Raw genomic sequence first — 17,507 nt, forward strand, 5'->3', positions numbered from 1 at the left:
TTCACCCGTTAATGCACTGATATAATAAACATAGTATAATAAACCTTCCTCTTAAATCGTTCTGTCTATTAGTGAAAGCTCCATTAAAATCCATTGTGTAATTTGAAAAATGTATACGAATGATGAATAATTAATTTTTAGGTTATATCATTTAACAGTAATTAATTAATCGACGTTTAAACTTAATTTAGTAACTTCATTCTATGAATTTTATAAATGGGACGAGATAACCTAACATTCCATAGATTCACCCAACCCATCGTGTGCAGAGGGGAGAAACCAGAGCAGTGCCTGTGACTGGCTAACCCAATTATAGATATAAGGGTCTCTTTGAAATGCATTAACGCTCGCCTCTACTGTCAGAAGTTCTTTTTCTATCTATCTCAAGTTCGAAATGAGCCTACCAATGCCGTTTTCAAAGTATTCGTAGTTCTAGAATATAATTGATAAAATAGTTTTTGATGGGCTGCTATCTTTTAGCAAACTATGAAGAGATCCTCGCTCGTACTTCTACTGCTACAACCTATATTCGTTAAGCTCTGTGGACGTATATACATACATGGTTTAATTGGTTAACTCTTTAAAGAAAATTTTGTATTAAAATGTTTGGAAGTAAATTTGTAATTTTAATTAAAATTCCTGAAATAAACGAAATAAGATTGATTAAAAGGTGTAATAATTACTGAATTTAAGGCATATTATGAATACATTTGATGAATTTCAATAGATTTGATCAGAATTAATGCAGGTAATAATATCCTTTAATATTTTGGTTGAATTAATTTAGAATACGTCGAGCCCATTTTGTGTGAAATACCATATACGTTTCATTAATTACACATACATTTTCACTGTATTAATTTGTAAATGTTTTATATTCTACAGGTAGGCTAATTGAATATTTTTAAATAGTAAAATAAATTCTATAGAAAAATATTTAATAAAAAAAACAAAAAATTAACGCAGCGTCAAAAACGTACAAGCTTACCACTAAACCACACGTTTTTGGCGTTAGAAAGAAAGAACAAGAAGGCGTAAGGACAAGATATCCTTTTTCAAATGGTTTTTTTTTAAATTATAACCTTTATCAATTATAATATTTTCTTTTTATTTTGATTATTATTTATTCCAAAATTAATACTAAGCCCATATATAAAACATATATGTACATATCTATATGAAATCTCCTATAAACCATACATATAACAAAGCAGCTAGATATCTAGAAATAAAATCAAGAACGCCGTCACACCTCGCCACCATCAATGTCTACAGGATAAAAGGATTTTGTATAAAGATTTTAAAGGGCCATTGTTACTGTGCAAACATTTCTTTTTACTCTCGCAGTCGTTACAGGAAGCTTGTTGACGTCATTCAGGGGGATTCCATTACGAGAACGATGCTACTTGATACTTCTGTGAGTGGCTATTTCGTTTTAAAATATCGTCATTTAAATGGAAACACGCACTTTGTTCTGACTTAGTGATTTATTTTTGAAATGTTTTTGAGGAAATTATGTTTTTTTAAATTTTATATCTCTTCATTTTAGATTTTGGACGTTGTTATGGAATTTAAATAAAATTCATGAAAAAAAATTTATTTAATCAAATATAATCAGCTTCGTAGGCAGAGGGAACCTAGTGTTAAAACACTCCGTTCCTGCCTACACGTGGGATACATGATGAAACTGTAAAAAACGACTTAAAAGGTATCTTAAAAGGTACCAATAAATTCATAAAAAATAACTGTCAAGAAAAACCTGCCTTATCAGAAATATATAGCTATTATTTTCTTATAATCCATTTCCTGAAAATCTTTTTTCTTTCACCCAACGATCCACATTGTTCCTTATCACATAAAAATGCCTAAACATTTACAAAATACCGCCGGTTAGTTGCAGAATAACGTCTAACAGGTTTTATTTAGTACTGTAATCTCGCAGCTAAAATGTATTACGGTACCTGCGCCTTAATCTATAGCGCCTTTGTGTAAGAAAATGTGAATGTTCCGCTTTGGAATGTATAATGTATCTTTATAGGTTTTTCTTTTGTTTTTTTAATCTTTTAGTGTGAATTTTAAAATCGAATGAAATCAGCTTCACGCTGTATCCCGCACACAGCGTGGTAGGTAGAGGGAACAAAGTGTTAAGACACTACGTTTCCCAGTTTCGATTTCATTCCATATATCCTTTATATGCATTATATTTTGTACACTTTTAGGCAAGTGGATTGTGGGATTTTGAATTTGTACATACTGAAATAACGAAAGTATACATTCCATTGGATTAAGTAAAATATTTATATTTCTTTAAAATCCCAATTAGGCCTAACCTACTAAATAGTCTATATTTAAAATATAAAAAAAATCTAATAAAAACTTTTATATACATCAATAGTAAATGATACAACGAAAGCTATATTAAAAATATAGTACCCAGATTCGTACGCTATAAAAGGTGCAATTTACACGTGTACAAAACTTTTTGATTCCCGTTTTCCATACATAGGGAATCAGGCCGCTTCACTCTGAAAATATAGGGAAGTCATTATATAGGGAGCTGACCCATTCGTATATTATGAATTATTTAAATTTTTCGCATATTTAATGTGAAATATTTTATCCATTTTAACGTATAATCTCATTTGATTTTCTTTAAAATATATATTTTCTTATAGAAAACAACAAGGCAAACGAGCGTTCGGGACACCTGATGGTAAGTGATCACCGCCGCCGCCGACTCCGTGCAACACCAGAGGAGATACAGGTGCTTTGCCAGCCTAAAATCTCATCTCTTTAAAATATATTGTTTCTCCCACGTAACGATGTGGTGTTATGACTCTTCGTTCTCATTAGTACATTTCCGTTTCCCACTTTCTGCCCACTTCTGAAGTCATTGTGTGTTGATTGGTGGAACTTAACGCCGAGCTTTGACCAGTTCTAGACTTTGATGTTGATAGGATGAGATGTTTTAACTAAACACTATAGATAAGTGTCCAATGACATTGATCCGTATCTTTTTTCAGTTTTTAATTATTATCTCTAATTTTATTTTGTTTAATCTATTACTTAATTTATACATTAAATTTCAATAATGCTACTACGTAATTGCTTTTGCTTGTTTTAATTATTTAGAAAATATTCTATTCAAATATGACACAAGAATTTACATGATTTTGGTCCTTCCTGTTTATTCAATAACGACTAACTGGACAAAGGTTATCGTATTTGTACTGCCTGCAGGCCTCAATGGTTCACAAAATATACACATGAATGGCTCATAATAAATAAAAAATAAACGTAGAGCTCTACACTCTATGCCGTAATATGAGCTGAATTTTAGAGAGCGAACTACTTCATGGCGCAGTGGAATGGCATGTGAGTGTAAACGTGATGATTGCAGGTTCAAGTTTCATTTTGGGGAATTAATTATTTTCCTACCCAGCAATGCAATGATGAAAAAATACTTTGTGTATGTCTCGAATTTGGATGTTCAGACAGACCTTGCTAGATGCAGGGTAAAGAGGGAAGTGAAAAAAACACCTTCATTAAAAAATATAAAAATAATTTCATTCTTCTCTTTTCAAAAATAATTTTTGAACTCGCCTCTCCTTTATTTACTCAAGCGTTTAAACAACGTCCAATTCCAATTTCAATATCATAAATAATTTTCGCACACCAATATCAGAAAGACCAAATTATCATAACGTGAAAATAAAATTTCAACATTCCATTGTAACAATATAAAAGAAATGAAACATGTAACTTTCCCTAGGGAGCCATTACCGTGTTTTATTCTTAGATAATTAACTCTTTGATGCCGGAGGACATCTGTTTACACTGAAGCTAAATTTATAAGACGTTTAAAGAGAACACAGATCCCTAATTAGATGGTTACCTAAGAAATATTTTTTATTTATGTACTGTGAAATTTGAATTGCTATAGAATTAATTATTATTAATTTTGTTTTGAAATATATTATTACTAAATATATATTTGTAAAGCTTTCACGTTCTTGTTTTAGTTATCATTTTATTGAAAATATTGCAGTAATATATTGTTTTGATATTTTTGTAATGTTTTTTGTTGAATTTTGGTTGAATTTAATTTCTTATTGGTTGAATTTATTTTCATATTTTTATTTATTTTTATTTCATATTTTTTCATATTTTTATTTCATATTTTTATTTTCATTTTGGTTGAATTTATTTTTATATACATACATATTGAGTGATATGTAGAACGTAGGTATATTAAACGTCTGTCTGTCAAGTCATTTCTAAATGTATATTTTTTAACTTCACGCTGTATCACGCGTTTAGCATGATAGGCAGAGGGAACCATATGACTAACGAATGAAATTAAAACAACGAAAACATAGCTTCGAATGTGACAGAAAGTGAAATGTTATTTAAAGCTGTTTCTATTAACATCTAAATAGATAAAATTTAATTCAATTATAAATTTAACTATAATTACCAAAATTTCGGAAAAATGTACAACTATATAGCAGATGCTTATACGCCGGACTAAAATAGACATAACATACAAAGTAGAATTATTTATATCAAATTTCATATAAAGTTCATGCAAATATCACAAAACAGCACACGCTCATAGAGTAAACACGAATAAAAGTTGTAAAATTTGCGCTACCAAGCTCTATAAACCTAGAAGACGACCTAACTATATTTATCGTCCAGGGACCGCCCGGGCAGCCTAATTTAAAATTCACTTTGTCTTTTGTACTGTATACATAATATTAGTACATAAACTCATTCCGTCCGCCATTATACTTCCCCACATATGAATAACTAATAGAATAGGGTAACATTTTCGCGTTAACAAAACATCTATTGTTAATTGTAATTAAAACAAAAGTAATGTTTAAGGGAAGTCTGTAATGAAATTAAGTAAAATTAAATTCGCTTTGTCGTTTAAAAGTTTTTGGAACTTTTGATGACACGTAATTAAGCTTTTCTGAGGTTTCTTCTTGTGTTGTGTTCCAAGAAATAGTAGTTTTAATTTGAAATTAATCTATTAAGATAGAATAAATGGTTTAAGAGAGTAAATGGCATAAGCGTGCGTCTATAAACGCGATGGTTGTGGTTTCGATTCCCACTCAGGATATTGAACCATTTAATATTTTCAACTTCTCGCTCTGGTAGCGAGGCAAAATGACAAAGAATAAAATAAATATATAAACTACAATTTTAGTCTTAATTGTTTTGTTTTATTTTAATTACTAGCAGATATCTAATATTTATGTTAACATATGCATGTAATTTGATTAGAAAAACTGGTTAAGTGCGAGTCGGACTCTCACACGTATAGTGATTCTATAAGGATTCCGTTTTTAAGTAAGAAACTTTAAAAACGATATTTTTTTATATTTAAAATTGATTTTTTCTAAATTTTCCATTTTTTTTCGATCGTGCTATAAATATCAAAAAAGCTATTTCTCACAAACTACTTTAATAAATTGAATCCTTCCCTCCCAAGCAGTTTCATTCAATAAAACACTTCAAGTGGAGAGACCGAAGTCTTTATAGCCGTGACCGCACAAAAACCAAACATAAACCAATGAATTCTCTTTGATGTTAAAAGTAATGAGGTAAAAATAAACGTGGATATACATAAGTTGTTTTGAAATTCTTAATTACTAAGAATATTTTAAAGGCAATACACTAAATTATTATTTAAGTATAATTATGTCCACATAGAGCCTATTAGACCTAACATGAAAAAGTAAGGCCAGTGGAGGCCAGTCGTGACGCTTATGTTTGTAAATGCGACAGGTTGTGGATTCGATTCCCGCTGGGAAAGGTAAATCGAAGGAACAGAGTGTTTTAACTCATCAGGTTCCCAAGTTCCTTCTGTCTACCCTGCTATATGAAGTTATACAATACACGATGGCTCTACACTAGTACCAAAAAATAAAATAATTTATAATTAATCTTATACAACGCGTTAAATCTACGATTTGAGAAAATAAATAATAATTATTAACCCTGAGTTAATACGAGTTGCCTTATTGAAGACGACGACTGTCATTACCAAATCTATTTGGACTGTCGTAATGAGGTATATCGATTCATTAGTTGGTGAAACCTGCTTCGATATTGCCTGTATCTGATATAGCCATATTATACGAAACTGTTATTGCGAATCTATATTCTGTGATATATCATTTAAAAAATGCCTCCAAAATTCGGCTTAAAGTGGGAAACGGAGTGTATAACACTAGGTTCCCTCTGCCTACTCTGCTGTGTGCGGGATGCAGCGTGAAGCTGATTTTTTTTTCTTTTATAATTAAAAAAATATGTTTATCTGGTTTAGAAACGTAAATGAAATTATTGATTAAAAAAATTAAGAATAATAATAAAAAAATAATAATAGTCTTAGAATCATATCACATACTTATTATAATATATTTACATTTATTTTGAATAAATAGATGTTCGTGAAAATATTATAAATATGTAAAAGAATATTTTAATAGAAAATTTTAAGCATTAACGTTTGTTACTTTAAATATAAAATATTTTTTTAAAGGCCTAAATTTTTTGTGAGTGAAAACGACGAACAGAGTGTCTTGACACTAGATTATCTATACCTGCCCCGTTATAAACGATTTAGAGCTTTCGCCCTATTTAATTAATAATTTAAAATTCCTCTTTAAATTAGATTGACAGAATGTATCAATTCTTGCAAAATAATTTCGATACGAATCTCAAGAGAGAGTGTCAATAATGATAGGCGATTAAAATTGGTGAGTATTACTGAATTTCCCTAAGGATGTATTTCCATAAAAAGTTATATTAAAATACCATTATTTCGTTAATTGCCTGAATATTTTCGGCTGCCGTTTGTAGGTTTCCAATTTTGTAAATTCGAGTGAAGTAATAAATAAATTTTCGTCTGAATGAAAATGATAATGGAGAAATAAAAATATATTATATTTATTGAATTTTCGCTGTTTTATAGAACGCGTTTTGAAAACTCTCTGCTTGAAATTTCAATCAAAAATTACTGTATTATGTAATACTTTTAAAGTGTGGTAGTTTTGTAATTAACTACCTGAATACGACATACATAGATTGAGAGAAAGAGAGAAAGAGATAGAGTTACCAAAGCAAAGAAATGAAAATATTAAATATTTAATTTCCCCGGCTGGGAATCAAACTCACAACTTGTCGTATTTACAATCACACCCTTGTACCTGAACTGTTTTCGAGGTTACAATAATAATACCTTTGAAGTTAAAGCTAACGAACGAACCTTTGATTCGTACCGTCTTCTCTGCTTTTGGAGGAATCAGCAAGATGTAACTTATTGGAAGCTTATGCGATCTCTCTGATCTAGATTTGTAGATCTAGATTTGTATGCTCAACCTTTGTCAAAGGAACGTGGGTCACCTACGTCAAAGTAATTAAAATTAGTCCTTAACAATAAATATTAATGAAAATTAACTTTTAATTAATATCATCATTAAATATATATAGGTACTTATAGAGAAATGTTGATTAAAAGATCCAATCAACAGAACAATGTCGTTGTTAATGAAATGCTCTCGCTATTTGTAAATTTATAATTACAGGAAAAGCAAATTTTGGAGTCAATTCCGGGTAAACGAGATCACTAATTAGCACGGCTGCCCATTTCGCTGTTGTGTCAATACTGCGATTGATAATCACAATAAGGCCAAGTTTGCTGATCAGTTTAAAGTTAATGTCATTTGGAAGTTGGAAGTAAATCTAATTAAATTGATTATTATTTACTTATGGCACATCAGTACAAGTAATTGTTGTAATTGTAAAAGGTGATAGATTGTGGGTTTGATTCCCACTTGAGGAATCTGGGCTACGGCCTTGCCAAGCTTCGCCAAGCTCTGCTTTACAATCTTTTTCTGGAATTATTTTGGTGTATTTTTGTGCCCCCATTTGCAATCTTCTGGATAGATTTAGAGCTTTTAAATGATCGTCTTATAGTAAACTATAAGCACACACCAGGATATTCAATTTTCAAACTTGTAGGTTATATATTTCCGAAGCTATGTGAAATCAAAATTTCATTATTTCGACACTGACTCACTCACTCACTCACTCACTCACTGGTCATCAAAATATTACTTCCCACTAGTACTTCTCACTACATCTAGAGAGCTAAAATATCTCAAGTAAAATCTTCGCTAAATCTGTCAAATATTCTTATTTTTACAAAAAAAAGATATCTTATGATCTCATTATGTTTTCACATTTATTTTTAAAACTGAAGCTATTTTGGTCTTTCATCTCGCGTCGGCGTATAAAGCTTTGTTTACAATAAATATATTTTTTATTTCTTTTGTACATTTCAATATAAATAACAATAAAGAGTAACTATTACTTATTTTCAAGTTAAGATTTATTTATTTATAAAGGCAAACAAAACATCACTGAATGCTATTCATGAAAATAAACCTGTCTGAGCCGGTATTGTGATTTTCATGGATTAAAATGCACACGTATTTTTTTATATATAAAAGAAATATCAAAAGGCAGTTTGTGTTTATTATAAAAATAATCTGTATATCAGTAAGCTTCAGCTTTTATCAGTAGCTTATACATGTACTTCACGCAAGCGTGTGAAGCGACAGTTTTTGGGTTCATTTCTCCGCTCTGGTGTCGGAAGGTGCTGATGAAAATATAAATGTTCATTTTCTCGAGTGAGAATTGAACCCACAACTGTTACGTACCAGTCACACCCATGAGCCGCTGCGCCACCACGGCCTCAGCACGTCACAGCACGCGGTGAGATTTCAGGAAAAAAAAATTAAATGCGTCATAGCGTTCCGCCACTTAACATATAATGTAAAGGCATTGTCTTGAGAAGCGTGCGATAGCGGACTTTTTTATTTCTCCGATCATAATCTATGCCTTACCCATATATGATAATAAAAAAAAGGATAATATATTACATCTACATTTGCTTAAGATAAAGTACAACATTTGAGATAGTCCTTCAACTTACTGAGTGATTGATAAGTTCCGTTATTCTCGTACATAGGCGTGTAGAAAAAGACTCAGAGCAAAAACGAAATAAATAAAAAGTGTATTAGAGAACTAGGCTTCAACTCGCGGCTTCGTTTGCTTGAACTACGCTATTATTTATTTACTAATCTGATTAACTTTCGTGTATTAATAACATTATTATTTTAGACAATATTATATATAATTGAGGCCAGTCGCGGAAATGGGATAACGGATAATGGAGGACGGAGTCTACCCTGCTATATGCGGGATACAGCGTGACGTTAAAAAAAAATTGTACACAAATATTGGAAATACTTATAAAAAATCCTTAAATGCAATTAAACAATTACTACATATTAATATAATCTATATTTTCTTTATAATAATATTGAAAAACATGCGAAAATTAGTTTCTTTTTCTATTCAACAAGGTACATTTTACCCTGAGTTTCTAAGATAAATATATTAGATTTCTAAATAAGTGCCTGCTATCACGCTCCTTAATTGAAAAACTTCTGATAAGGGTTAGCTTACCACTTTACTATTAACCACAGAACAGGCATCGTTACAGAAAGGTTAGGTATATAAAAAAGTTTTATTAGAACACCTATATTATTCACATTATTTTTAACTTCCTTATACTGTAAATGTGCATGCAGGATACAGCGCCCTATATTGGGCCCCTAATTCGCAGGTTTCCTGCTATGGCAGGGTAGAAAGAGGGAACCTGAGCATTAAGAAACTCCCTTTCTCATTAAGTTACGTTGTCCCCTTACCGCTGAATTCTTGACGCATTGCGTGTTGAAGAGTGGGATTTATTGCCGAACTTTGCGTAGTTATCATCGCGAAATATTTACTTAAAAAACGATAATATTTTATTTGCTCGAGACAGAATCGATCCCACAACCTGTTGTGTTTATAGTCGAACGCTTGTGCTTCGACGTCTCCGTTAAGCATTTTTTCTCCGTTCCGTTCTCTATTTTTCGTTTATTTTAGATAAAATATCAATAAAATAACATAACCTAAGCCTTTAAATAGGCTAATAATTAAATCATAAATTGTTATTAGAAACATGAATATGGCGATAACATCCTTTTAACATATCAAAAAACATCTTTACTATTTAACTTTTTAACAATTAATAAAGTTTCTGACTGTAAACTGGCCACGTAACTTTCGAAATGACGTGAAAACCGGAGACCGAAGAGTTTTTACTAGATTCTCTCTGCCCATGTTATATACAAGATACAGCGTAAAAGAAAAGAATCTTTTTTTCTATGCGTATACCATAAATATTATTTATTTCCATAACTTAAAAAAACAAAATAATATAATACAATTTCACATTTTGGACAATATCCTGAAACCCGAGTTATTTTCTCATAGGATCTTTCACGTTATTACGGTTAGTGCCAAAACTGACGTATTTATGGGTGGTTACTCCTTGATCTTAAAATCACGTCCCATATTTTCTTAGGTAAGATTTCCCTTTGTGTTCTTCAAAGGTGGAACTAGAAGGTTTTCTATTGTGCTCATTTGTTTGATATTAAATTGTATATTATATAATATTTAGTTATTTTCCTGTAAATACATTAATATAAACATGTTGAATAAATATATAACTAAGACATGAATGTACTAATGCGTATACACATGCGTAATTATTTCAGCGTTCAACACCGTAAAATTCCGACTGGGATTCAGTCGGATGTTTATAAAATTATAAATTAAACGATTAACAATAAATAATATTGTATATTTTATAAATTTAAAAACCCCTTGAAGTCATAATTTTATAGTAACAAGAAAGGAATGTCAAAGAAATAAAAATATCAATCCTCCGATATCTATTTTTAGAACCAAAAATGAATCGATGTTCAATATTAATGAAATATCCCGAAATTGTATATCTACAATGAAAGAATTAATACAGTCCGTAGGTACGCCTACTCCGGTCACCCGTACAGCACGAAAGGTCAGCGTGGGCGATATAAATTAGTTAGTTATTTTACTTTCGGAAACATTTCATGCAACTCATAACGTGAAAAGACTAATTTTCTGTTTGTATGTAATATGTATGGAATTAATGTCTATTGAATGTAATGCAGGATAGCTGCCAGCTTATGTAATAGTAAAATATACCATTGACTTTGAAAAGAGCAACTGTTGAGTTTCTTGCCGGCTCTTCTCAGCAGAACTGCCCTCCGAACCGGTGGTAGCTTTTTTGTTTAAATGTTCATTCGACGATTCAAAAGAGCTTATTATCTATATATATAAAAGGACTTGTCCTCACTGACTGAGGTAAGACGCACGCACAGCCGTAACCGCTGATGGTAAAAATGTGAAATTTGGACAGATGTTTACTTTCGTAATCTGGACATCCACTAAGAAGGGATTTTGAAAAATTTTAACCCTAAAGGGGTGAAATAGGGGTTGAGAATTTGTATGGAAAAAAATTTAAATCTTCACCGATTTTTATAAAATTGTAAATTCAGACTCTTAAAAATATTTAATTGAACACGTGTTTCACGGTTTTTTAGAATTTACCCCCTAAAGGTTCAAATAAGGGGTTGAAAGTTAGTATGGGAAAATCATTAAATCGCCACCGATTTTTTTTTAATTTGAAATTTAGACTCTTAAAAATATTTCATTGAACACATGTTTCGTGGTTTATTTTAACTCATCCCCTAGGGGTGCAAATAAGGGGTTGTAAGTTTGTATGGAAAAATCTTTAAATCGCCACCGATTTTTATAAAATTTAAAATTGAGACTCTTAAAAATATTTCAGTGAACACGTGTTTCATGGTTTATTAGACTTCACCCCTAAATACGCAAGCGAAGCTGCGCGCGTCCGCTAGTAGTCTATGTGAATAAAGAATATTTTGAATTTGAATTTGAATTCTTCTTTTGTATATTTAGGTTCTTAAAATTAGAAACTGCGAGTTGTTTACGTAATCGCTTCTCTTTTGCTTATAAAACGACAACTTACATAAATTCTTATTTATTGGGCATGTTTTGAACCCGTAATCACTTCCTATATAATTAAATTCTAATTGAGTCCCAACATCTCACAAAGGATGTTTTAATATTAGATGGACAAGTGGGCAATGGCAGAAATATTTGCAATAAGATCAAGTATCTTCAAGACAATTATTTTATTATTATTCCGTCTTCGCTGAACGACTTTAACAATACTCTCTTAGACGTCTTGACTTGCCACTCAATTTGTCTCAAGAGATTCATTAATGAATATTGCTACAAATAAAATTTAAGTAAAAATCAAGGCTGTTTTGGATTTAGTTTTGTTGGTTATTATTTATGTACTATAATAATGTATATAAACAAGAAGATTGAGGTTGTCGTGAACCGGGGGAAAAAGGGTGTGACTGTAAACGATAAGGTTCGATTCCCGTTGGGGGGAATGAAACATTTAATTTGTTCATTTCCTCGTTCTGGAAATAGGGCAAAGCCCTGCGTTCAGTTTCAACGCTAGTTTCAATACTTATTCCTTGAGAGTTCGGCAAAAATTGGAGAACATTTAAATGCCCTAAGATAACTCGATAACCCGTACGATGAATTACATAGAAACAATTAACTTTATTAATGGACTACCCAACATAAAAAAATATTATTCAATTTCAAAAAACTAGTCCCTGAGATAAACGCATTCACTAAAACAAACTGTACAGCTTTATATATAACAAATGTAGATAGAATATTTGGACGGATTAAACCGCAATCAAAACTGGTCTACCATTACTGTAATAAGATTTTCCTTATCTAAAGGATTACAAATATCCAACCAATTGCGATCCGTTTGAACTATCGAAATACATAAACAAGGTAAACAACATATTAGCATATGTCAGACCACATTGTGCTCTGCAGCATCACAGGCTTGGTATTGTCAGTTAAATGTAAAATCAGCATTACGCTATCCAGAAGAGTAGACAGAGGGAACATAGTGTTAAGACACTCCGTTCTCCATTTTCCGTTGATTTTTTGAGACATTGTGTTTTGAGTGGCGGTACTCAAAACCGGGCTTATCCCTTGGTGCCAGAGCGAAGAAATGAAAATATTAATAAATAATAATTAATTTCCCCGAATGGGGATCGAACTCACAACCGTCGCATTATAGTCACACCCTTGTCCCCCTACGCCATGACTGCCTCATCGAAGTACATAAACAAGTTAAATAGCATATTAGCATATATCAGACCACATTGTGCTCTGCAGCATCACAGGCTTGGCTTTGCTAGTTAAATGCAGTTACAGCTTATTTACGATTACATTCTATTCATTATATGTATTATATAGAAACTAATTTAATCGGCCGATGAGGCCGTAGTGGCCCAGTAGTACACCTCTGACTGTAAACGGTTGTGAGTTCGATTCTCTTTCGAGTGTTTTTGTTAATAATGTATATTAAAATGTATCTAGAAGCGGTATTCATATAGTAATGGTTGTATTTTAGTTTTCTATATCAGATAGAGTGAGTATTGTTTACTTGAATAGAAAATTAATTAAAGTATATAAACAATAATTTATGTTTATACCTAATATTTGATAAGCTTTGAATTATACTAATAGCGCTTTATTACAAGACAAGAGGGTTCGATCGCCACTCGGAGAAAATTAATTATTTTCATTCCCCCGATCTGGCGATACTGAGAGTGACGTTGGATTCTGTTACTCTCACCCAATGCCCCAAACTCTGGTGAAAAGTGGAGAGCGGATTTTTTTGACACAAAATACACTCTTGCGTGTTGAATTGCGGAGCTCATCGCCGCGTTTTACCCCGTTATCAGAGCGAGGAAATGAAAATATTACATATTTCATTGCCCTGACTTGGAATCAAACCCGTCGCTTTTACAATCGCACGTTTACTTTTTTCTACCACGGATATAAATAAATCATATTCCATAACAAACAGTAATGATTATTATTATGCAACTCATAGGGCTCATAATGCTGTAACATCTAAAAGCGAGGCAGGGCAAATGGGCTATACTTAAAATGTAAGGACCCTCTTACAACGAATCTGAGGTGGCACTTGTGTTTTATAATTTCGAAAGTCTTTTTGAAATGAGATGATCTTATGCATCAATAATTTTATAAGAACAAAATAAAGTAGGTTGAGGTGAGGCCAGTCGTGGCCCAGGGGCACAGGTTTGTGACTGTAGGCGCGACTGGTTGTGAGTTCGATCTCTGTTCTGAAATAAAATTAAATATTTATTTAAATTTATATATTTTTTTTCTAGTGTCCAGGTAAACCGTGGCGTTAAGTTCCATAAAGCTCTGAGAGATTTAAGTACAAAAAGTATTCTGAAGTATCTTTTAAAAATTTTAGGTTGGCTAACGCGTAAGCGCGTATTTAAGCCTGCAAAATTTATTTTTAATAGCTTCATGGGTCACTGATATTTTAATTTAATTTTAATAAGTATTTGACGTATTATTTCACATTTAGGAAAGAAAAATATGTTTTTAGAAAATGTTTTCCATTCAGTTATGTAATTAATTTTTGTTTACATTTTGAATACATTGTATATCAGATGAGCGGAAGTAAATAATATAAAAAATGAAACTTTAACTTAAGCAAAGTAATAAAAAAAAACAGACCCAAATTTAGGTGCGTATATCTATAAGATATATGTATTATGAAAAGCGTTGATATTTTAAGAAATATTTTTTATTATGTAAATAAATAAACCAAACCCTTTTCACTAACAAAAACAACGAACAAAAACAAAAAACCCCTTACAGTTGCAATTACACCAACATCTGTAAAATAAAAGGATATTTCAAGGTGACTAATAGCACCGCTCAGTATATAGATTGGTCCATTTGTCACATGCTTAGCTTAACCCCGTTTCCAGTTTTTAACACCTATAGTACACTTTACAAACATTGATGAATGGATGTTGATGGAACACAGCAGCTGGATATTGATGGATCACAGGAACCTATATACCGACAGTTTTTGAGTAGTGCTGAGTTAATAAGTCATGCATGGAAATGAAATTCGAGCGCGATTGAATTTTTATTTGACAGGATATTTTTAAGCTGTTTATTGGAAAGTGACTTTCAAAAAAAGGAGGGGGTTCTCTATTCGTTGGAATCTTTTTTTTTATGTATGTATGTTCGAATGTGAAACGATATGTATGTATGTTTATTATTCGAATACGCCTGAATTGATTTGGATAATTCTTTTTTGCTATCACCTGAGGCCAGTCGTGGGACAGGAGCTCATAGTGTGACTGTGAAAGCAACTGGTTGTGGATTCGATCCCCACTCGAGAAAATAAATTATTCATTTAAATTTGTTTTTCCATTTTCTTTGCTCTGGCGTTGAGTTACGCCACTCATCACGCAATGCGTCCAGAATTCGGCGGAAAGTGGAACGATGTCCCTTAACACTAGGTGCTACACCTACCTACCCTGCTGCGCGCGGAATACACGTACATAAAAAACACGTTGAAACAACAAAAACACATTGATTACATACATCATACATTGAAAACATGTGTTTTTTTAAATCGTTTTTTTTTAATTTTTTGCTGCTAGCTCTATTGGCTTTTACACTGACACCAAGTGGGTAGGAAAGAAGGTACTTTATCCAAGAAATTTTTTCAAGCACTTGGCTGCTTGAGAAGATATCGACGGCAACAAGGGCGTCCTCTGTGGAACTCGAACCTCGGCTTGAGGTCGTCGATCAGGCTGGGAAATTTCAAATGGGAAGTCTTCATATTTATTTATTAAGTATTTGGGGGCTTTTAAGTTGTGTAGTCGCTTTTTACCACGCAAAGGTCCATCATTTAACAAGCAATGCTTCAAAAATAATCGATTAGAGAAAAATATTTATTGAGGAAACGTAGCGGGATTTGCACCCACGCCTCTTAAAAAATATAAATTAAAATATTTATTTATTCACATTATATTAATAATACATATAAAAACTATAACCTAATTTATTTTATAATGATTTTATCGTGCGTTATAAATAAATATATTTAGACCATTTTACGTAAGCGAATACAAAATTAATTTAATTTAATATGCCCATTTAACGTATTAAATCTAATCAGTAAATTATTATTAAACGGACTTTTAGAGCTTTACGAATTATTTAAGCATTATTTTATAAATCTAATATTATTTTAATATTCATAAAAAAAAACTTACTTTATTTATTTTATTTATTTGCTTCACGCTGTATCCCCCTTATAGAAAGGGTAGGCAGTGGGAACCTATTATTAAGACATTCCGTTTCCCACTTTCTGCGGAATTTGATGAATTGCGTGTTGAATGTCGAAAAAAATAAAATATTAATAAATAATAATCAATTTCATCAAGTGGAAATCAAATCCGCAACCGTTGCATCACAGTCACATACTTGTGCACCTGCACCACGACGGCTTGTATTTAAAACATTTATATTTTCAAAGAAATATTCTTTTTTAATCTTACCATGACAAATATCTGTATCCAAGAGCAATAAACGTTAATTGATGATATGAATTAAAATTAAAACTGTCAAATAAATAACCTAACAATTAATTACACAATTTATATATGTACTATGGAATTGATTAACACATCAATAACAAGGCGTATGTATATGACATTTCATTATATTGTAGTTAAATTTAAATGAATCGCTTAAGAGAACTATATAATATTAATTAGGTAATAATACCGACAAAACTCAAAAAGAAATATCTTACCAAACTATATTAAATCATTATCAAAACTTCAACAACTTACTTCAAGCACACGTAAAATCCCACAGTGGTTCTCAAACTTAACACAAAAGATCACCAATCCACAAACACACGCGCCAATTAAATTTACATCAACAGTTGTAAACTAACAAGCAGTTCTTGTCTCGTCACGTAACAATTTGCAAAGGGGCGAGAGCCGGCGAGCACGTCCCAGCCTCCACACGAACTGACGACATCTAAAAAATCTGAATCCTGTAAGCTTATTGCTACGTCGCTTCATGCCAAAGCGCTATAGATGAAAATCAAACAATTTTAAGCTTTATTTTTGTATGAAATAAGGGTGTAATTTCTGATACTTATAATGCTTTTCGTTGGAAGATAGGGGAAGCACAGATGCTGAGCGCATGCGATTTCATCTACGCACACAGATAATGTAGATATTGTCAGGGTGTGCATGAATGGAAGACAACACTATTGTTTGTGCCCATACTGGACACGATTGTTGGGAATAAGTGTTCGTTCTCCTCCCTAGAGGCAAATAGTTATAGTACTTGTAGGCACTGTTAGAATCGGTTCGGACCGAAGTGATCGTTACTAAAGTGACGTCACTAAACTGCTTTAACTTTTCTATTTTTTTGTGATAATGTTATTTTTTTATTATATTAGTTACTTAGAAATATATGTTAGTACAAAATAAAACACCTTTAAACTGTTTTCTATATTTAATAATACTTCGCAAAATTTAATCCGGTTATATCTTTTAGTTTTTTTCTCT

At 31.7% G+C, this 17,507-nt stretch overlaps 1 protein-coding gene across 1 annotated transcript in view; it reads right to left on the reverse strand.

Annotated features, from left to right (window-relative positions):
• Positions 1–16,972, reverse strand: part of LOC146539469 (protein amalgam-like) — a 70,855-nt gene extending 53,883 nt beyond the window's left edge. The window contains exon 1 of the mRNA XM_085208443.1: positions 16,776–16,972. The gene's annotated coding sequence lies outside the window, so the exon portion shown is untranslated. The remainder of the gene's footprint in view (positions 1–16,775) is intronic.
• Positions 16,973–17,507: the final 535 nt, after the last annotated feature.

The sequence above is a fragment of the Heliconius melpomene genome, chromosome 4, assembly GCF_056956725.1.
Source record: "Heliconius melpomene rosina isolate 202511_hmr_F chromosome 4, ASM5695672v1, whole genome shotgun sequence".
In the NCBI taxonomy this organism is placed as follows: domain Eukaryota; kingdom Metazoa; phylum Arthropoda; class Insecta; order Lepidoptera; family Nymphalidae; genus Heliconius; species Heliconius melpomene.